Genomic DNA, 19,603 nt, shown 5'->3' with positions numbered 1-19,603 from the left:
TGTTTTGCAGATACAGACTAACACGGCTGCTACTCTGAAACCTGTCATTATGCAAGGCACTGAATTTAGCCATATGGAGTGGAAATCTATCAACTTCATGAAAATATTTGCACAGATACAGACAGACATCATCTTCCTTTCCAAATGCAAACAGATGGACATCATACCAAAAGGACTGAAGGTAAAAAATCCATTACAATCCACATACCACACAGACTATGCTGACAGCTTGTGCCACACGTTCTCAAAGAAACTGCGGAACCACCTGATCAACATCCTCTACAGCAAACAGGGGAAGATTAAGAATGAGCTCTCAAAACTGGATACTCTCATAAATAAACAACCTTCCACACAAACTTCCTCGTGGCTGGACTTTACAAAAACTAGACAAGCCATTTACAACACACACTTTGCTTCTCTACAAAAGAAAAAGGACACTAAACTATCTAAACTACTACATGCCACAAGGGGCCACAACAGTGGTTCCCTTAACCCACCCAGCAATATTGTTAATCTATCCAACTATACTCTTAGCCCAGCAGAAGAATCTGTCCTATCTCGGGGCCTCTCCACCCCACAGACATGATACAGTTCTGTGGTGACCTAGAATCCTATATGCTCAAATAAATTGGTTAGTCTCTAAGGTGCCACAAGTCCTCCTTTTGTTTTTGCGGATACAGACTAACACGGCTGCTACTCTGAAACTTGTTCCTTTGTGTCATCTATCACTGCAGCGGCCTCTTCTCCTGGTACCTGGACTCAGCTGAGTTCTCTAGCATGTTCCTATCAGAGCCCAAGTTCAGGGTTCATTCCCACTAAACCCCAGGATCTCCCCAGCATCCCAGGGGATTCTGAACAGAGGGGACTGTGACAGGTGAACCTGCCTTTCCTGCCTCCCTGCCGGAGGCTCCAGGGTCCTACTACACCCTGCCTCAGGAAAGCAGCAGCAAAGGTGGGTCCTTTGGGCCTGCCTAGAGAAGCCTCGTGCAGGCAGCCAATCAGAGCCCTGCTGGCCCAGATAAAAGGAGCTGCAGGGCCCAGGCAGCTCAGCCCCTGGCTGGGGGACTGAGGGGTGGGTCTAGGAGCTGCTTTCTGGCCACAAGTGCTCAAGGGGTGGACAGAGTTTGGTTCCGGCTGCAATGGCTTAAGCTGGGGGGCAGGCCCTGAGAACTGAGGCAAGGGTGAAGATATAGGGGCCAGGTGGGAAAAGGTCCAGGGAGGTAGCAGCAAAGAATTGAAGTGAGCGGAGCGTGGCTGCTGTTTATAGGGTCCCTGAGTCAGAACCTGGAGCAGGGGATAGACCTGGGGTTCCCCCACGAGCGAAGTGGTGCAAGCCCTGATAATGGGACAAGGCTACCTTGGAAGCCCAAGCAAAGGGCTGAATTTAAAGGGCCCAGAGCAGGGGCTGAAGACCCTGGTGAGAGCAGACGAGTTTTTTGTTGGATTCTTTGCTACCCCCAGAAGGGATTCATTTTGACTGTGTGACCCAGTTTGAGGACCGAGCCAGTGAAGACCTGCCAAGTAAGGCCAACAACTTACAGGTGGTGCCAGGAGTGGGGAAAGGACCACACAGCAGCAGCAGGGTGTGCTCAAGAGGTGAGTGCCCCACCATTACAGGGATCTTCTATGTAAGCAGCCCTGGAGCTGCAGACTAGCAGTGCAGGGAGAAATGTTATGAGCTGCCTTGGGCTGAATCCCATTGGGGACCCAGGCAGGTTCTGTATTAGATCCTTCTGCACAAAGCTGAGACCAGGACAGTTCAAGGAATCATAACACCTAGAAACAGAAAATCCCTGACTCCATCTCCCCTTGCCAAGTGCAGGGGAGATTGCATAATATTGCATATTGACTTTGGCTTTGCTCAGTCTAGTTTAAAATGGGCCAAGCATGTTTCCCCGAGGGGAAGAAGCAACCTACACAGGAGATAGATAATAACTGGCAATAGAAAGAAGTAACAAAAAGTACCTAGCATGCTCTGGGATGCTGCATAATAGCACTTCACCCACCTCTAGTGCCAACAGGCCCTTCCTGTCACTTATTTATTATTCTCTGTATTACAATAGTGCCTAGAGGCCTTCACTGAGATTCCTATTCATAGGTTTTAAGGCCAGAAGGGGCTATTCTGATTATTTAGTCTGACCTCTTGCATAACACAAGGCAGAGACTCTCACCCATTGGGGCCCCATTGTGCCAGGACAGACTATGAGAGAGGCCCGGAAGAGCTTGCAAGCTAAAGAGACATGGTAGGCAAAGAGAGGGAGAATTATTAACCCCATTTTAGAGATGTGGGGGGGGGGGGGACTGCAGCTCAGAGAGATTAACTGGTTTGCCCTGGCAAGGTCAGCCTGTGGCAGAGCAGAGGGCTGAAGTTAGCTCTCCGTGATGCCTGAACCACAAGACTACTTTGTCTTCCAGGGCGTTGCCCAGCTGTCTTCTCCTTGCCCCATTACGCAGTAGCACAGTGTGTGTCTCCCAAGCTGAACTGTATGAATTCTTTTCTGGCACTGATCACCCTTCTGAACCCTTGTCTGCCTTCCCTGAGAGTCCCATCCCAGCTGTGAATGAATCTTGTCTAATGGGAGATGACTTGTGGTCTCCATTCATTGTCCCAGAGGGTAAGGGAAATAAGCCAAATTAACTGGGGAAAAAACCTCCCAAATGATGTAGTCATGCAGTTCGAGCAGAGTCATCTGGGAAATTACTTTAGCCCTTCCATCTGCCTGGTTGCTTTCCTGCGACACACATGATGTCATGTGGCTGTGTTTATTGAGACTCTGAGGTTCGGCATGGAATACTTTCCACTTCGACAGTGACTGTGCTCCTTGCAATGCAAAGCAGAACTAGAAATGACAAGCTGAGCCCTGCTGCTAAGGTGGCCTTCCTCTCCAAAACAGAAACCTTCGCTGCCACTCACAGGCTGAGCAGGTAATAGGACACAATCAGCCTTTCGGGGGAAATTTTTTTGTATCCCAGGAGCCACTTGGACAGTTGTCTGGCAAAGATGGTTCAAGCCTGTTTGTTACCCACGATTCCCTATTCAACCAGGACAGCATCTTGAGTCACCAGCAAGGGGGCAAATGACTTTTGCAGGCAACTTCTCTGCTGATAAGTCCAGGCAAGGGGCAATATATAGTGAAAGAGATGGGGCTTCTCTCAGGTTTGGACTTAAAAGGAGATTTGTCAATCCTGAGACCTTTTTTTTTTGTCCAGAGAAAGCTGAGATCCATAGGCCAGGTCAATGCTTCGGGGGATTATTTGCATGTGTAGCTAGAATGTATGTAGCAATTTCTGTTTAACAAACCATTACACAGTTTGTGTGATATTTAAATATGGGTCATGGCATAATGTATATTCTGAGACCGAGATCTCAAGTGCATTTTACAACGGTACACAATTAGCCTGTGGAACTAGCTGTCACAAGACATGATGGTGCTAGAATTTTGGATGGGAACTAAGCCCTCAAATTTCCCTAAGTGATGGGATTGTGGGAGAGGGTGGAACTCGTGAGGGCAGGTTATCCTAGAACTGCAGGGTTTTTTACATCTTCCTCTGAAACAGCTGGGGTGGGTCACTGTGGCATGACCAGATATTGGCTGGCTTAGACAGGTGCTCTATCTAATCTGGCAATTTCTATGTTCCTGTGACCAGCAGGAAGATAAAAGCAGAGCAGGTCTGAGCCAGGGAGCACAGCACAGGGAGGAGCTGGGAAAGCAGGGGGGTGCGTTTAAAGCTGCCGGGCAGGATTAAGCTGAGTAGCAGAGAACAGGAGAATTAGGAAAATAGAGAAGCTCCGTGCAGGAAAAGATGGGAAAGTGGGACAGCGTCTTCCATGGAGGTTTCCCTGACTTCTCCTTCCATTTTTAGATATGAGTGAGAGGAAGTTTCTCTTTCCTCTCTCATCACTTTTCTTCGCTATCCAATGGCAAATACAGACACAGCTACTGTCTAGGACCTGAAAAATGGTTCTGTGAGATTCTGCTCTGGTCCCTCAGAAAGGTGACAGCCCAGGGGCTGAGGGTGACATGGGGTAGGGCACAGAGTGTTTGATAGAAGCTGTCTGCCATTGGCTTCCTAAGGCTGGCTTTGTTTTTCCCCAGCAAATCATGAAGCGATGATGAAAACAAGGAACTCTTCGGGAAATGCAACCAGAGTCATTGACACAACTATATACGTGAGGGACAGCCCTGCATGTTCCCCTGGTCTAGGGAAGGATCAATGAAAGGGAAATAGGGGTCGGTGTCTAAAAACTTGCTTTCCTATTCCCCATCCAAGCTAACCGCTTCTGTCACACATTCAAAGCAAAGAATCCAAAACTGGAGAGTTTTCTCTCCATGGAAAATTGTGAACAAAGACTAAGGCCAGAGGGTAGTGTGGCTGAGCAAATAGGGCACCTGATTGGGAGTCAGGATATGATAACAGTTCTTCTTATCTTCCTTTGTTACGTGCTTGGAGATCTATGAATGAAAAATACTACGGAAGGGCTAAGTACTATTATTTAAAAATCCTAGCCAGGGAATAACTGCTCTGCATCTGATCCTTGAGACAGCAGCCACTTCCCTCCCTTTCCAGCTGCTAACATCAAATGGATGGGTAATAATTTCAAGGTATTATTGTGGGTCTCATCCTCTAGGTTCAGGGCCTGATTTTCAGGGAGGCAGGACATCTGCAATTCCCACCCTGACTTCACCTGGAGTTGTAACTGCTCAGGGTTTCTGTAAATCAGGCCTTTTAGCAGAGGGGGCCACCTCTTTCCATCGAGCCACAATGATTTGGGGTCTGCATTGCTGCTGCGTCTCTCCATGGCAGTATCTATGCCTCTTTTATGGGGCACCTCCATGCTTTCCTGTCCCCAGGAAGCCCCCAGATACTGCTGGTAAGGGAAATATTGGACATGCAGTCAAAGATGTGTCTCATCAGCAAGCCTGCCACACCCAGCAGGCTCCAAAATGCAGGCTGTAATTTAAAGATCCCCATTGCAGCGATATTCCCCTTCTTTTCCCCATCCCTTCCCCCCAACTCCTGCTCTCCCTGTGCCTGGCAGAGGCAAAAGCAGAGGGGGTTCTATTCACAGCTATTGCCTTCTCTTTGCTTTTCAGTGACTGTGCGTGAGGAGGTAGGTGTCTCTGCTCATTTCCCCTTTATCCAGGCGGTGTTTGGTTTCATTTGGAATTCTAGCTAGCTCAGGCCTTGTCTAAGCTCGGGATTGTCCCTGAGCCAGCAGACAATGAAGCGGTACTGGCCCAGGCTCTGAGTGTAGGCAAGGAAAGCAGCAATTTACACCAGTGGAGTTTTCCTTGGCTTCAAGGAGGGAACAGCAGAGCCAGGGCATTTGTCTGCACTGAGAGATTGAACCTTTGCAGCGACGCCAGGTGATGGTGGGCCACTGATTGCTGAACCCCAAGTGCAGACAAGGCCTTAGTCCTGGGGCACGGCTCAGCAAGGATTGCCTCTCTCCTGCTCCCTGAAGCCCTATTCCTTTGCTAGCAGTAATGAAGTGTTTACCCAACTTGCTAGTTTGCCCAGAGTTTACCCAGCTCACTACAACATGGCCTGCATCAAGCCACAGTAAAACCAATCGCCTTTCTCCCTGTTGGACAACTCCTGTTAACCTTCCAAATAACAATGTGAGCCACAGGTTTGTTTATATTGGCTTTCACTTTCTTTTCCTGTCCCTGTGTTATACTAATATATCACTTTGCACCAGACAAGAACTTCCCAATGCAATACACAATTTCATTGACTAAGTTGAACTACCCTGTGTCTATGAAGAAACTCTCTCAAATTTGTTTCCCTGGAGCATCTCAGTGAGAAGATTTCATTACTATGCAACTGAAAACAGCTCCTGTTTGTGGGTAGGCTAATTGCTATGTAGTGTAAGAAATACCCTGGTGATGGGCACAGGATAAGGAGCTAATTAGAATAGAATTATAGAGCATAACATTAAAGTCCTTCTTGATTTGCATATCAGGTCTGAGCACTACCAGAGAGGCAAGGCATTAGGTCTGTATTGCGCATATGAACTTGCTTTTTGCTCAGTGTTCCAGTGTAAACTCCAGTTGCCATGTCTGTGTTTTAATCGTCCCCGCAGAGCATTTTATGACATCGGACTGAGTTTCCGCTCTCTATTTGTCCTGTAGATAAACCCCACCAGTGGCATGTTTATGAACATTCTCACACTTCAGGAATACATGAAGGTAATAATGTTATGGATAGTTCCTTTCATTCGGCTTACAATCCTCTCTGATCGTTGGAGTGATTTCACAGGTATCGGCAGTAAGTTTGGAGGGCCAGAAGGAAGAGGAGTGTGCTATGCGGTGCCTGTGATTTAAATTCCCTTTGACATTTCCTGGTAATCTGAAATCTGGGGAGCAGGCTTAATCCTTGTGTGCCCTAAACTCTCGAGAGCAGAGCATGAAAGCTACGGGCTGAGTGCAAAGCCTGTGACGTTTGTGCTTTGGATAAAGACCCGAGGACAGTTAGGGGCTGAATTATGAGATGCTGAGGGGAACCAAGCCCTGTGTCCTGCTGGTGGGAAATCTTCCCACTACCAGCCCCCTCGCTAGCCTGTGGTGTGGAGAGGAGCTATTCGACTTCCCCTCACCAGGTGCATAACATGCTGCAGTCTCCCTTTAGCAGTTTCACCCTGGTATCTTCACCTGCCAACAGGGCCGGCTCTCAGTTTTTTGCCGCCCCAAGCTCCAAGAGCACAACTGCCCACGCTAAAAAAGATAAAAATGGATGGCCAGAATGCTGCCCCTGGAATTGTGCCGTCCCAGGCACGTGCTTGCTTTGCTGGTGCCTAGAGCTGGTCCTGCCTGCCGACACCAAATCTCTAGGGCCTCACGGGAAAACACTGAGCCAAGTTCCCCACATTAAAGAGTCTGGGATTCCCCTAACGGTGTCATAGGGCCTTCCCTGCTCAGCTCTGAGTCCAGGGCACCAGGAATGAGCCTGTAGTGGTTAAAATGTGCCACGCAGATGTACCCAGTAATGTCCTTCCTCTCTGCTCCAGGAGACCATCCTGGAGCTACTTGACCACAAGAACCTGGATCAGGATGTGCCCCATTTTGCTGATGTTGTAAGGTGAGTGGCAGGGTTTCGTGGCAGAACTAGATTCCGTGCCTGGGAATTTTAGGGACAAGTGGCTCCCTTCTATTTAACACAGATCTTTCGCTCAGAAGCCATCATCTGCAACTGCATCTCTCTGTCCTGTCCTGTCAGCCGAATGTAAAAGGCCCCACCTGGGAGGATGCTCTTGTGGTGCTAATTCTCACCACACTTCCATAGACACCAAATTCTATCCAATGTCCATGGAAACTGGTCAATCTCTCTGTCTCTGGAATTTCTAACCTGCCTCCCAGGGAGCTTCTGTGCTCAGTCAGCTGTTCAGAATTCTTGAACCTGAATGCACAATTTATTGTTGGTAGTGCCAAGGGGCCAGATCGAGGATGAGGGCCCCACTGAGGATGGCATTGCAAAAACATGTCACAGTCTCTGGGTCAGTAAATCTACAAAGATTTACTGAATCTTTACAGACAGGCCAAAACAAGCAGAATAGGCCTCTTTATTGGAACATTTCTACAGTCCAAGGGGCAAAGCCCCTAGGGTACGGTTTTGTGTTCAACAAACTGCTCGGCTCATTTGTGACTGCAGAATTGTTATTCTGTGACTCCATGTAACAGGCAGGAAAAATACAGCTGAATTTTCAGATCCCAGATTTAAGTGCATAGCCCTGAGTGTTAGAAAAATCATAGAATCATAGAAATGTAGGGGTGGTAGGGACCTCAAGAGGTCATCAAGTCCAGCCCCCTGCACTGAGGCAGGACCAAGTAAACCTAGATCATCCAAGATGGGTGTTTGTCTGACCTCTTCTTAAAAACTTCCAAGGATGGGGATTCCACAACCTCCCTTGGAAGCCAGTTTCAGAGCTTAACTAGAGTTAGAAATCTCCCTTGCTGTAAATTTAACCCCATTACTTCTTGTCCTACTTTCAGTGGACCTGGAGAACAAAAGAATTATTTTCTTAATAGCACCCTTAACATCTAATCCACTGATCAGATTGGATCGGGGAGTTGATTTTATCTAATCTATTGGTGTGTGGGTTAGTGGGGGAGTAGCTCTTATATAACAGAGATAGGGAGATAGCCCACATTTAATTCAAGTGGAACAGCTTTGAAAGGCAAGAAAGGAGGCACCCGCAACACCACCCAGGGAGGTTTGAACTCACATCTCTCCCACCCAAGGCACACAGTCTAGCCATCAGCCTATAGAAGGAACTGGGTCAGCTTAAGGCCCAAATACCATTTAATTAAAGTGGAACAGCTTCCACAGGCCAGAGAGAAGCAGCTCCCCAAGACCTACCAGACCTGGGTTAAACGCTCATCTCAAGCCCTTTTTAGCATCAGCAGACCTGGGGAATTGAACCCACAGCACCCACATGCCACACCTGGGGCCTAGCTACTGGACCACAGAAGGAGTGGTGCCTGTTGCTTTGCCTGAACAATAGTTAATTAACGTGGAACACCTTCTATGGGCAAAAAACAAGGGACACTGCAGAACCACTGACCAGCTCTTCTCAAAGCTTGTCGCAACAGACAAAGGGAGGACTAGAACCCACAGCGGCCACAAGCCAGACCTGTAGCATAACCACTGGACTACATAGGAAGCTGCTAAATTGGTTGTCCCAAATAATATTTCATTAAAGTTGAACAGCTTCATGGGCAACAGAAAGGGAATCACGAGACTCCCACCACTGGAGCTACAGAACCGCAGAACACAGACAGCCTGTAGGGCAGCACTCGTCCAACCCCGCCTCCGCCCCGCAACCTTCCCAGCAGGGACAAGGGGGATTTGAATGACCCAGCCTCCTAGCCCCTCTCTGAAACCTAACCACGGAATCAGAGGGGGAGCCACAGCCTTTAACTGGGCTCAGGGCCCTTCAATTAAAGTATAACAGCTTCAAGTGAGGATGCTCCCGTCGCTGTAGCCCAGGACCCAATGATTAGGGCACTCACCCGGGCGGTAGGTGAGCCCTTTGCAAATCCCTGTGCTCGTCAGGCAGCGGGGAGAATTAAGAAGGTGAATGGCCATAATACATCAGACCCATGCCCAGCTAGCCCACTGTCCTGCCTTCCGACAGCGGCCAACGCCGGCTGCTTCAAAGGCAATAAACAGAAGAGGGCAACTCTCAAGCGATCTGTCCCGCCGCCCACCCCCTCCCAGCAGCTGGCCGTCAGCAGGCGAAGGACGCCCGGACCACAGGGCTGCATCCCTGACCGTGTAGGCTAATAGCCACGGATGGAGTGAAGTGGTAACTGGCCAGCCTTGCAACACGAATCCCTCTGTAGTCCAGTGGTTTGGGTACATTACCCAGTGCGTGGGTGATGCTGGTTCAACTCCTCCCCCAGCTTGCTGAGGAAGGACTTAAACATACAGCCATCTCCCTGGTCCCAAGACCTTGCATACGACACATGTCAAACTAACAGGCCTATAATTACCCGGATCACGTTTTTTCCCTTTCTTAAAAATAGGAAGTATGTTAGCAATTCTCCAGTCATACGGTACAAATCCCTTGTCCTCGTCAGGCAGAGGGGCGAGGGAAGAAGGTGAATGGCCATAATGCATCAGACCCATGGCCCAGCTAGCCCACTGTCCTGCTTTCCGAAAGCGGCCAACGCCGGCTGCTTCAAAGGCAGTGAACAGAAGAGGGCAACTCTCAAGCGATCCGTCCCGTAGGGCCCCCCTCCCAGCAGCTGGCCGTCAGCGGGCCAAGGACGCCTGGACCACGGGGCTGCGTCCCTGACCGTCTTGGCCAATAGCCACGGATGGACCCATTCACCACAAACTTTCTCAGTCTTTCTTTTCGAACCCACTTACAGTTTTGGCCCCCCCCCACCTCCACCGGCAACCACTTCCACAGGATGAGCGTGCGTTGCGGGGCCAAGTACTGCCTTTGGTTTGGGTTAAAGCTGCTGCCTGCTCATTTCAGCGGGTGACCCCTGTTCTTGCGTTGCGTGAAGGGGTAAATAACACGTCCCGATTCCCGTTCCCCACCCCAGTCATGCCTGGCTAGCCCTCTCTCAGATCCAACCTGAACCGTCTCTTTTCCCAGCTGAACCTGAAGCACGCTCCCCGCCACCAGCCTCCCTCACAGGCGAGGCCCCGAACCACGAGGTTAAAAGTCACACGAGGGGGCCACCGCCTCCGTCCCCGGGGCTGGTTTGTGGGGCGTTGGGCCGGTCCCTAACCAGCTCACGCTAAATGGTCCCTAACCAGCTCACGCTAAGTCACCTGAGGGGTTCCTGGCCGTGGCTGGCAAGCAGGGGGCGGTACCTGGGAGGGGAAGACGCTGGGTCGATTTCCTTCTCCCCGCCTGATGAGCTGCGGGGAGTTGAAGAGGGCTCTGCAGTCTCTCAAGCGTGAGCCCCAATACTGAAGTAAAGGACCGCCCGAGGAGGCTTGCTCGTTGTAGCTTGTCGGGCCTGTGCCACTTCCATGAAATGGTAACGGGCCAGCCTTGTAGCATAAATCCCTCTGTAGTCCAGTGGTTTGGGCACTTACCCAGTGCGTGGGTGATGCTGGTTCAACTCCTCCCCCAGCCTGCTGAGGAAGGACTTAAACATACAGCCATCTCCCTGGTCTCAAGTGAATATCCAGCTTCTGGACTAAGAGGGATTCTCCTGGGGCGCGTGGGCCCCTGTGCCTTTCTTTTTCTGCTGAAGCTCTTCCACTTTTACATGACATATTCATGGGGCCAGCAGTGCCCCCAGCAGCCCGCTGTAGTTTGGGGGGTGTGGTGTGCGCCCAGCGTGTGGGAGGCTGCGGGTTCAAAGCCCCTTTCTTCTTGCTGAGAAGGGATTTGAACTTTGAGCTCCTGCCTCTCAGGCGAATGGCCTAAGTGCTGGGCTCGGAGGTTTTCCCATGTGGGGGCTCTCTCGGTCTTTTCTGTCGCGGGAGGGCCGCGTTCCGTTACATATTTATGGGGGCAAAGGCAAGGCAGGCAGGCCTGGGTAGTCGAGTGGCTTGGCAAGCTGCCCAGCACATGGGAGCTTGGGGTTCAAATCCCCTTCTTTCTCAAAGAAGGAGATCCGCTTGGTTTGGCACCATCCACCTTTTGTAAAACCATGTTGTATTTTGTCCCATTTACCATTGACTTCAATGTCCTTAACTACCTTCTCCTTCAAAATTTTTTCCAAGACCTTGCATACGACACATGTCAAACTAACAGGCCTATAATTACCCGGATCACGTTTTTTCCCTTTCTTAAAAATAGGAAGTATGTTAGCAATTCTCCAGTCATACGGTACAAATCCCTTGTCCTCGTCAGGCAGAGGGGCGAGGGAAGAAGGTGAATGGCCATAATGCATCAGACCCATGGCCCAGCTAGCCCACTGTCCTGCTTTCCGAAAGCGGCCAACGCCGGCTGCTTCAAAGGCAGTGAACAGAAGAGGGCAACTCTCAAGCGATCCGTCCCGTAGGGCCCCCCTCCCAGCAGCTGGCCGTCAGCGGGCCAAGGACGCCCGGACCACGGGGCTGCGTCCCTGACCGTCTTGGCCAATAGCCACGGATGGACCCATTCGCCACAAACTTTCTCAGTCTTTCTTTTCGAACCCACTTACAGTTTTGGCCCCCCCCACCTCCACCGGCAACCACTTCCACAGGATGAGCGTGCGTTGCGGGGCCAAGTACTGCCTTTGGTTTGGGTTAAAGCTGCTGCCTGCTCATTTCAGCTGGTGACCCCTGTTCTTGCGTTGCGTGAAGGGGTAAATAACACGTCCCGATTCCCGTTCCCCACCCCAGTCATGACTGGCTAGCCCTCTCTCAGATCCAACCTGAACCGTCTCTTTTCCCAGCTGAACCTGAAGCACGCTCCCCGCCACCAGCCTCCCTCACAGGCGAGGCCCCGAACCACGAGGTTAAAAGTCACACGAGGGGGCCACCGCCTCCGTCCCCGGGGCTGGTTTGTGGGGCGTTGGGCAGGTCCCTAACCAGCTCACGCTAAATGGTCCCTAACCAGCTCACGCTAAGTCACCTGAGGGGTTCCTGGCCGTGGCTGGCAAGCAGGGGGCGGTACCTGGGAGGGGAAGACGCTGGGTCGATTTCCTTCTCCCCGCCTGATGAGCTGCGGGGAGTTGAAGAGGGCTCTGCAGTCTCTCAAGCGTGAGCCCCAATACTGAAGTAAAGGACCGCCCGAGGAGGCTTGCTCGTTGTAGCTTGTCGGGCCTGTGCCACTTCCATGAAATGGTAACGGGCCAGCCTCGTAGCATAAATCCCTCTGTAGTCCAGTGGTTTGGGCACTTACCCAGTGCGTGGGTGATGCTGGTTCAACTCCTCCCCCAGCCTGCTGAGGAAGGACTTAAACATACAGCCATCTCCCTGGTCTCAAGTGAATATCCAGCTTCTGGACTAAGAGGGATTCTCCTGGGGCGCGTGGGCCCCTGTGCCTTTCTTTTTCTGCTGAAGCTCTTCCACTTTTACATGACATATTCATGGGGCCAGCAGTGCCCCCAGCAGCCCGCTGTAGTTTGGGGGGTGTGGTGTGCGCCCAGCGTGTGGGAGGCTGCGGGTTCAAAGCCCCTTTCTTCTTGCTGAGAAGGGATTTGAACTTTGAGCTCCTGCCTCTCAGGCGAATGGCCTAAGTGCTGGGCTCGGAGGTTTTCCCATGTGGGGGCTCTCTCGGTCTTTTCTGTCGCGGGAGGGCCGCGTTCCGTTACATATTTATGGGGGCAAAGGCAAGGCAGGCAGGCCTGGGTAGTCGAGTGGCTTGGCAAGCTGCCCAGCACATGGGAGCTTGGGGTTCAAATCCCCTTCTTTCTCAAAGAAGGAGATCCGCTTGGTTTGGCACCATCCACCTTTTGTAAAACCATGTTGTATTTTGTCCCATTTACCATTGACTTCAATGTCCTTAACTACCTTCGCCTTCAAAATTTTTTCCAAGACCTTGCATACGACACATGTCAAACTAACAGGCCTATAATTACCCGGATCACTTTTTTTCCCTTTCTTAAAAATAGGAAGTATGTTAGCAATTCTCCAGTCATACGGTACAAATCCCTTGTCCTCGTCAGGCAGAGGGGCGAGGGAAGAAGGTGAATGGCCATAATGCATCAGACCCATGGCCCAGCTAGCCCACTGTCCTGCTTTCCGAAAGCGGCCAACGCCGGCTGCTTCAAAGGCAGTGAACAGAAGAGGGCAACTCTCAAGCGATCCGTCCCGTAGGGCCCCCCTCCCAGCAGCTGGCCGTCAGCGGGCCAAGGACGCCCGGACCACGGGGCTGCGTCCCTGACCGTCTTGGCCAATAGCCACGGATGGACCCATTCGCCACAAACTTTCTCAGTCTTTCTTTTCGAACCCACTTACAGTTTTGGCCCCCCCCACCTCCACCGGCAACCACTTCCACAGGATGAGCGTGCGTTGCGGGGCCAAGTACTGCCTTTGGTTTGGGTTAAAGCTGCTGCCTGCTCATTTCAGCGGGTGACCCCTGTTCTTGCGTTGCGTGAAGGGGTAAATAACACGTCCCGATTCCCGCTCCCCACCCCAGTCATGACTGGCTAGCCCTCTCTCAGATCCAACCTGAACCGTCTCTTTTCCCAGCTGAACCTGAAGCACGCTCCCCGCCACCAGCCTCCCTCACAGGCGAGGCCCCGAACCACGAGGTTAAAAGTCACACGAGGGGGCCACCGCCTCCGTCCCCGGGGCTGGTTTGTGGGGCGTTGGGCTGGTCCCTAACCAGCTCACGCTAAATGGTCCCTAACCAGCTCACGCTAAGTCACCTGAGGGGTTCCTGGCCGTGGCTGGCAAGCAGAGGGCGGTACTTGGGAGGGGAAGACGCTGGGTCGATTTCCTTCTCCCCGCCTGATGAGCTGCGGGGAGTTGAAGAGGGCTCTGCAGTCTCTCAAGCGTGAGCCCCAATACTGAAGTAAAGGACCGCCCGAGGAGGCTTGCTCGTTGTAGCTTGTCGGGCCTGTGCCACTTCCATGAAATGGTAACGGGCCAGCCTCGCAGCATGAATCCCTCTGTAGTCCAGTGGTTTGGGCACTTACCCAGTGCGTGGGTGATGCTGGTTCAACTCCTCCCCCAGCTTGCTGAGGAAGGACTTAAACATACAGCCATCTCCCTGGTCTCAAGTGAATATCCAGCTTCTGGACTAAGAGGGGTTCTCCTGGGGCGTGTGGGCCTCTGTGCCTTTCTTTTTCTGCTGAAGCTCTTCCACTTTTACATGACATATTCATGGGGCCAGCAGTCCCCCCAGCAGCCCGCTGTAGTCTGGGGGGTGTGGTGTGCGCCCAGCGTGTGGGAGGCTGCGGGTTCAAAGCCCCTTTCTTCTTGCTGAGAAGGGATTTGAACTTTGAGCTCCTGCCTCTCAGGCGAATGGCCTAAGTGCTGGGCTCGGAGGTTTTCCCATGTGGGGGCTCTCTCGGTCTTTTCTGTCGCGGGAGGGCCGCGTTCCGTTACATATTTATGGGGGCAAAGGCAAGGCAGGCAGGCCTGGATAGTCAAGTGGCTTGGCAAGCTGCCCAGCACATGGGAGCTTGGGGTTCAAATCCCCTTCCTTCTTTCTTCTTCTTGAAGAGAAGGGGCTTAAGGCTTGATGACTTATCTCTCAAGTGAAAGGCCAAAGTGCATGGCGAGTGGGATGTGGGGGATCCCTCAGTCTCTTTTATTGAAGGCGGGCCACTTGCCGTAAATATTACATGAGAATTGGGAACCCCCCTTGTCAGGACTGTCTGTGTAGTCCTGTGGTTGGGCTCCGTGCCCCCCAAGCGGTGAGGCGTTGGTTCAAATCCCTTTTCCGTTTGTTGAGATCAAGGCTTGGGACTTTAACCTCTTGCCCCGCGAGCGTTCCGCTTTCACTATGTATTAACCGGGGCAAAGGAAGCTCTCCAAGCCCTCTATGGTACGGGGGTTAAGGTGTTTGCCTGCCGTGTGCGTGCTCCTAGTTCAACTCCCCTGGGTGCTGTTTCAGACAGGAGGGGGCCCCTCAATCTCTTACCGCTCAAGACTTCCACTTTAACTATATATTTACCGGGGCGAGCCAAGCTCTCAAGTCCCTCTATGGTACGGGGGTTAAGGTGTTCACCTGCCATGTGCGTGCTCCTAGTTCAACTCCCCTGGGTGCTGTTTCAGACAGGAGGGGGCCCCTCAATCTCTTACCGCTCAAGCCTTCCACTTTAACTATATATTTACCAGGGCAAGCTAAGCTTTCAAGTCCCTCTATGGTACGGGGGTTAGGGTGCTCGCTTGGATTGTGGGTGACCCTGGTTCAAATCCCTGCTTGGCTGGACAGGAGGGCCTCTGGCGGATGAGAGGAGGCCCCTCCTAGCTCAGCAAGAGGCCCGACATAGGGCCTCTTGCTCTTTTAATTAAAGAGGCAATGCTGCTCTACAGTAAAACCCCCCTCTCACTCTTGTCCACCCTGATCAGGATACACGCCCAGGTTGTGGCAGACCCCAGGGCACTCCCCTGCTCTTTTGAGGGGTGTGAACTGGGGGCCGCCACCTCCTGGGGAGAGTCACTGGTGAGCGATCCCTGTCCGAAGCCCCTCTCCGTCCCAAGAAGACAACGGCCTCTTGAGAAAGAGAGGGGCTTCGGACAAGGATGGCCCACCCAAAGGACGGTCGCCTAGGAGGCAGGAAATCCCTGTGCAAATCCCTGCTGAACAGGCAGCTGGGGGATTTGAACCAGGATCTCCAACAACCCAGGCGAGTATCCTAACCACTGGACTAGAGAGTGAGGGTAGCTATAAGGCCAGCCCAGAGCCCATTTAACTAAAGTGGAACAGCTTCAACAGGCAAGAGAGAGGGCACCCAAAAGTCCATACCTGTGGAGATTTGAACCCACATCTTCCCTACCCTATGCACCTCACCTAACCACCAGCCTACAGGAGGAACGGTGTTTGGTTGCTCACCCAAATACCATTTAATTGAAGTAGAGTAGCTCCCATAAGCAAGAAGGAGGGCAGCTTACTTTCACTGAACCCCCTCTTCCCTTCAGGCTGCCTATCTAAAGTTATTCTTAACAAAGGCAGAGGGAGCATTTGGATCATTATTTTTCATAGGCCAGGCATGTAACCCAACCAGTGCACTTATTGAGGGAATATTGCACTTAACTAAAGTGGAACAGCTTTAACAGACAAGAGTGTTGCTTTGATACCTGCATTTCATTTAATCAATTGTGCTTTGCAATAGACTGGAGCTATGTCCTGCATGATGAAGCTGTCTTGGCCAAGAGAGTGGAACATATCCTGAAAATATTTCACCATGGGGTACGCTGTATTAACATCAGTTGCCAGAGAAGGAATCATTCCACAGTAGCCAATATTCATAAAATAGCAGACAGAAAAACTTTCTCTCAAATCAGTCCTTTATATAAATAATGACAGATACTTTGATGTATTATAAAGTATGAACAATCTCATAGTGTCATGTGATAACAGACTTTTATTTTAACCAAAGGGAAAAAAATACAGGAAAATGCATAAAATATATCTCCTGGGGCTAAATATTTTCCAAACTTTCCAAAACTGTTCTATTTTGAATATATAAGTGCATTATCATTTGCATTTAGAAACCATTTGCCAATTTTGGTCAAAATTAGACTACGTTTCTTTGACTTATGGCTCTTTTTGTGATTTTATGATTTTTTTTTCAGTTTGGCTGTCCCAGAACAATCAAACATTACATGCTGTAAAAAAACAGCACCACTTCCAACATCTATACCCACCCTGATGATGACCACCAGCTGTGTCCCTAGCAATGTGGTAGCAAGGACATTTTTCTAGCTGATAGGTTACACTAAGTTGTTAATAAGACCCTTTTAGATCTGGCTCGTAGACGATAGGCAAAACTTGCTGGAGAAATGAGGCAGGACTGGAAGAGCAGGAGGGCTGCAGGCCAGGACTAACGTGCATCCACAGAGCTAAATTAGGGAAACTTTGTCCAACACACGCCTTCACTTTGCTCGACTTTGGACAGCACTGTTAGTCTCCCATCACAATCATAAACACACACAGGTGACCTGAAAGTAAAAGATAACATATGCCCTTCCTGGATCTCACTTAATGGCAGGGTTATAGGAACCCCTGCTTTGTCATATGTAAATCTCTAGGGGCCCAGGGCATTTACAATCTCCTTTAAAGTATTTGTGGGAGATATCAACAACTTCATTAGCAGTCTGAAAAAGGTATCACATGTTTTGCATTCGTCTCTGCAGGGTTCTGAGAAACAGAAAGGCTTTGTGAATCATCAAAGGCTTAATGGCTGTTCTGATCCTGCCCAGCTATGTCACAGTGACCTCCCTGGCAGCGAATGAGAACAATCCATTACCCTACTGCATCAGACTGGCAAGAACTGCAGCTGTATTGCAAACCCCTTTTCTAGCCACAGTCCACAGTGAAAGGCGCTGGCTGAGCTGCAGCTTCAAAGGAAACAACATTTGAGAAAAACTCAATTCATCTGATAAGGCCAATGGGCGCAGAACGCTCTCCCTCTGCATGGTGCTGACATGAATTTGCAGCCAGTTACACCCTAATGTGGCAGCTTTACTAGGAGCGAAATACGCCAGGGAGCTCTGATAATGGGAGTTTTCTCTCTGCCAAAATTGAACAATGGAGGAGAAAATTCCCTTCTCCCCCTCTCCTAGCCCCTGCTCCTTTGCAGCTGATAGAGGCCCAGCAGGAAAGCTGAGCAAAAACAGCTCAGGCAGGGGCATCGTACACAGCTGTGTTCTTGCTCTGCTTAAGCTGTTACAGCTTACAAGGAAGCAGTCTAGGTATTTTTCATGACTATGAATACCAGGTTTAGCATAGCTGATGGGCATAAAAGGGCCCCTCTCCCTCCACCAGTGTTAAACTGAGGTCAAGGTTAAATATTAGATAAGCCTCATTAAACCTTTCTAACTCATTTTGATTTATTATTCCTTTGTGGTACACATATTTCTGTGTTTGACTATCGAACGATTGCCCCATCTGACCTCATTTTGAAACTGTACTTGTGAACTATCCGAAATCTCTTCCTGATCGTATTTTCTGATCACTCTTGCTGCCATTTAGACTAATTTTCATGTGATAAAGGAAATGTCACATACCAATGCACCTTAATACACTTTAAAACTGCCTTCCTCAAACAAAGACATTCCACCAGAGAAGTAGATCGCATCATGGAACAGGCCACCCAAATACCCCAAGGAAACCTGCTTCAATACAGAAATAAAACCCCCTTTGACCACACACCCCTTGTTGTCCCCTACCACTCCACACTGAACCCATACAGGGTGTCATTAAACAATTACAACCCGTAGTCAATGGGGACCACATCCTGAAATAAATCTTTCCTGAACCCCCGCTCTGGCCTTCAAACAACCTCCAGCCTCTCCAAGCTCATCATCAGATTCAAGCTGTCAACAGACCAGGACCCACCAACTCAGAGCGGCATCAGACCCTGCCATAACAATAGATGCAAAACTTGAATACATATCTCAACTGTTATGATGATCAGTGCTCCCCATAACACACCTTTCAAGATCCACAGGTCCTACACATGTCTATCAAAACATGTGGTGTATCTCATCCAGTGCACTAGATGCCCCAGTAACAACTATGTGGGTGAAACCAGACAATCGCTATGCTCTCAGATGAACTCACAAAGATAAATGATAAAAGACAAAAACACCCTGTCACCCGTGGGCAAACACTTTTCACAATACAATCACTCCATGTCTGACCTCTCAGTCCTCATCCTCCAAGGAAACCACAACACCTTCAAAAGACAAGCCTGGAAGCTTAAATTCATAACTTTGCTAGACACTGAGGGTTTGTCTACACTTAAAATGATGCAGCAGCATCACTGCTATAGTGCTTCCGTGAAGATCTACGCCAACAGGAGGGCTTCTCCCATCAGCACAGGTACTCCTCCTCCCCAAGAGGTGATGGCTAGATTGATGGGAGTATTCTCCCATCCACCTAGTGATCACTCCGTGCTCACTAACTGCCTCACTCTGGGGTGTGGATTTTTGGCACTCCTGAGTGATGTAGTTAAACCCACCTTTCCTAGTGCAGACCAGGCCTAGAAATCATGGATTTAGCAAAGACACTGGATTTGTGGTTTAGTACAACCATCTATAAACCACTAGCTCCCACCCCTTTTTGTTTTTCTTCCTGTGACTGAAGAGGTGTTACCCAGTTGAATGGTCTCTTGAAATATGTGTTAACTATTTATGCTAAACAACCTGTTCCACCTTGTATTTAGCTGTCACACTCCGAGTACATTTCCCAGACCTGAAAAAAAGCTGTGTGTAGACTCCAAAGCGTGTCTCTCTCACAGACAGAAGCTGGTTCAATAAAAGATATTATCTCACCCGCCTTATCTCTCTATAGAACTACGCAGTGACATAACCCACGTCCTTTGTGGGGTGGTAACAGATATAGTTGAAGGCCACAGAACAACAAACAGTAGCTGTATGGCAGTGGTTTTCAACCTTTTTTCATATGCGAATCCCTAAAAAACGTCGAATGGAGGTATGGGCCTCTTTGGAAATCTAGTGTCTGTATCTATAGTTGAATTCTGTTCAGTCAGTTTTCAGTCTAAATCTTTTGGGGACCCCTCAG

At 50.1% G+C, this 19,603-nt stretch overlaps 1 long non-coding RNA gene across 1 annotated transcript; it reads left to right on the top strand.

The window, feature by feature from the left end:
• The first annotated feature begins 1,049 nt into the window (after nucleotides 1–1,049).
• Nucleotides 1,050–17,992, top strand: LOC122463564. The gene is made up of 4 exons (XR_006287035.1): nucleotides 1,050–1,596; nucleotides 6,138–6,194; nucleotides 7,013–7,083; nucleotides 16,188–17,992. It is a non-coding gene; the product is annotated as an uncharacterized LOC122463564 (long non-coding RNA).
• Nucleotides 17,993–19,603: the final 1,611 nt, after the last annotated feature.

This window comes from Chelonia mydas, chromosome 22, assembly GCF_015237465.2.
Source record: "Chelonia mydas isolate rCheMyd1 chromosome 22, rCheMyd1.pri.v2, whole genome shotgun sequence".
NCBI classification, from domain to species: domain Eukaryota; kingdom Metazoa; phylum Chordata; order Testudines; family Cheloniidae; genus Chelonia; species Chelonia mydas.
Note: the sequence above shows the minus strand (reverse complement) of the source record. Positions and strands in the feature narration are given on the sequence as shown.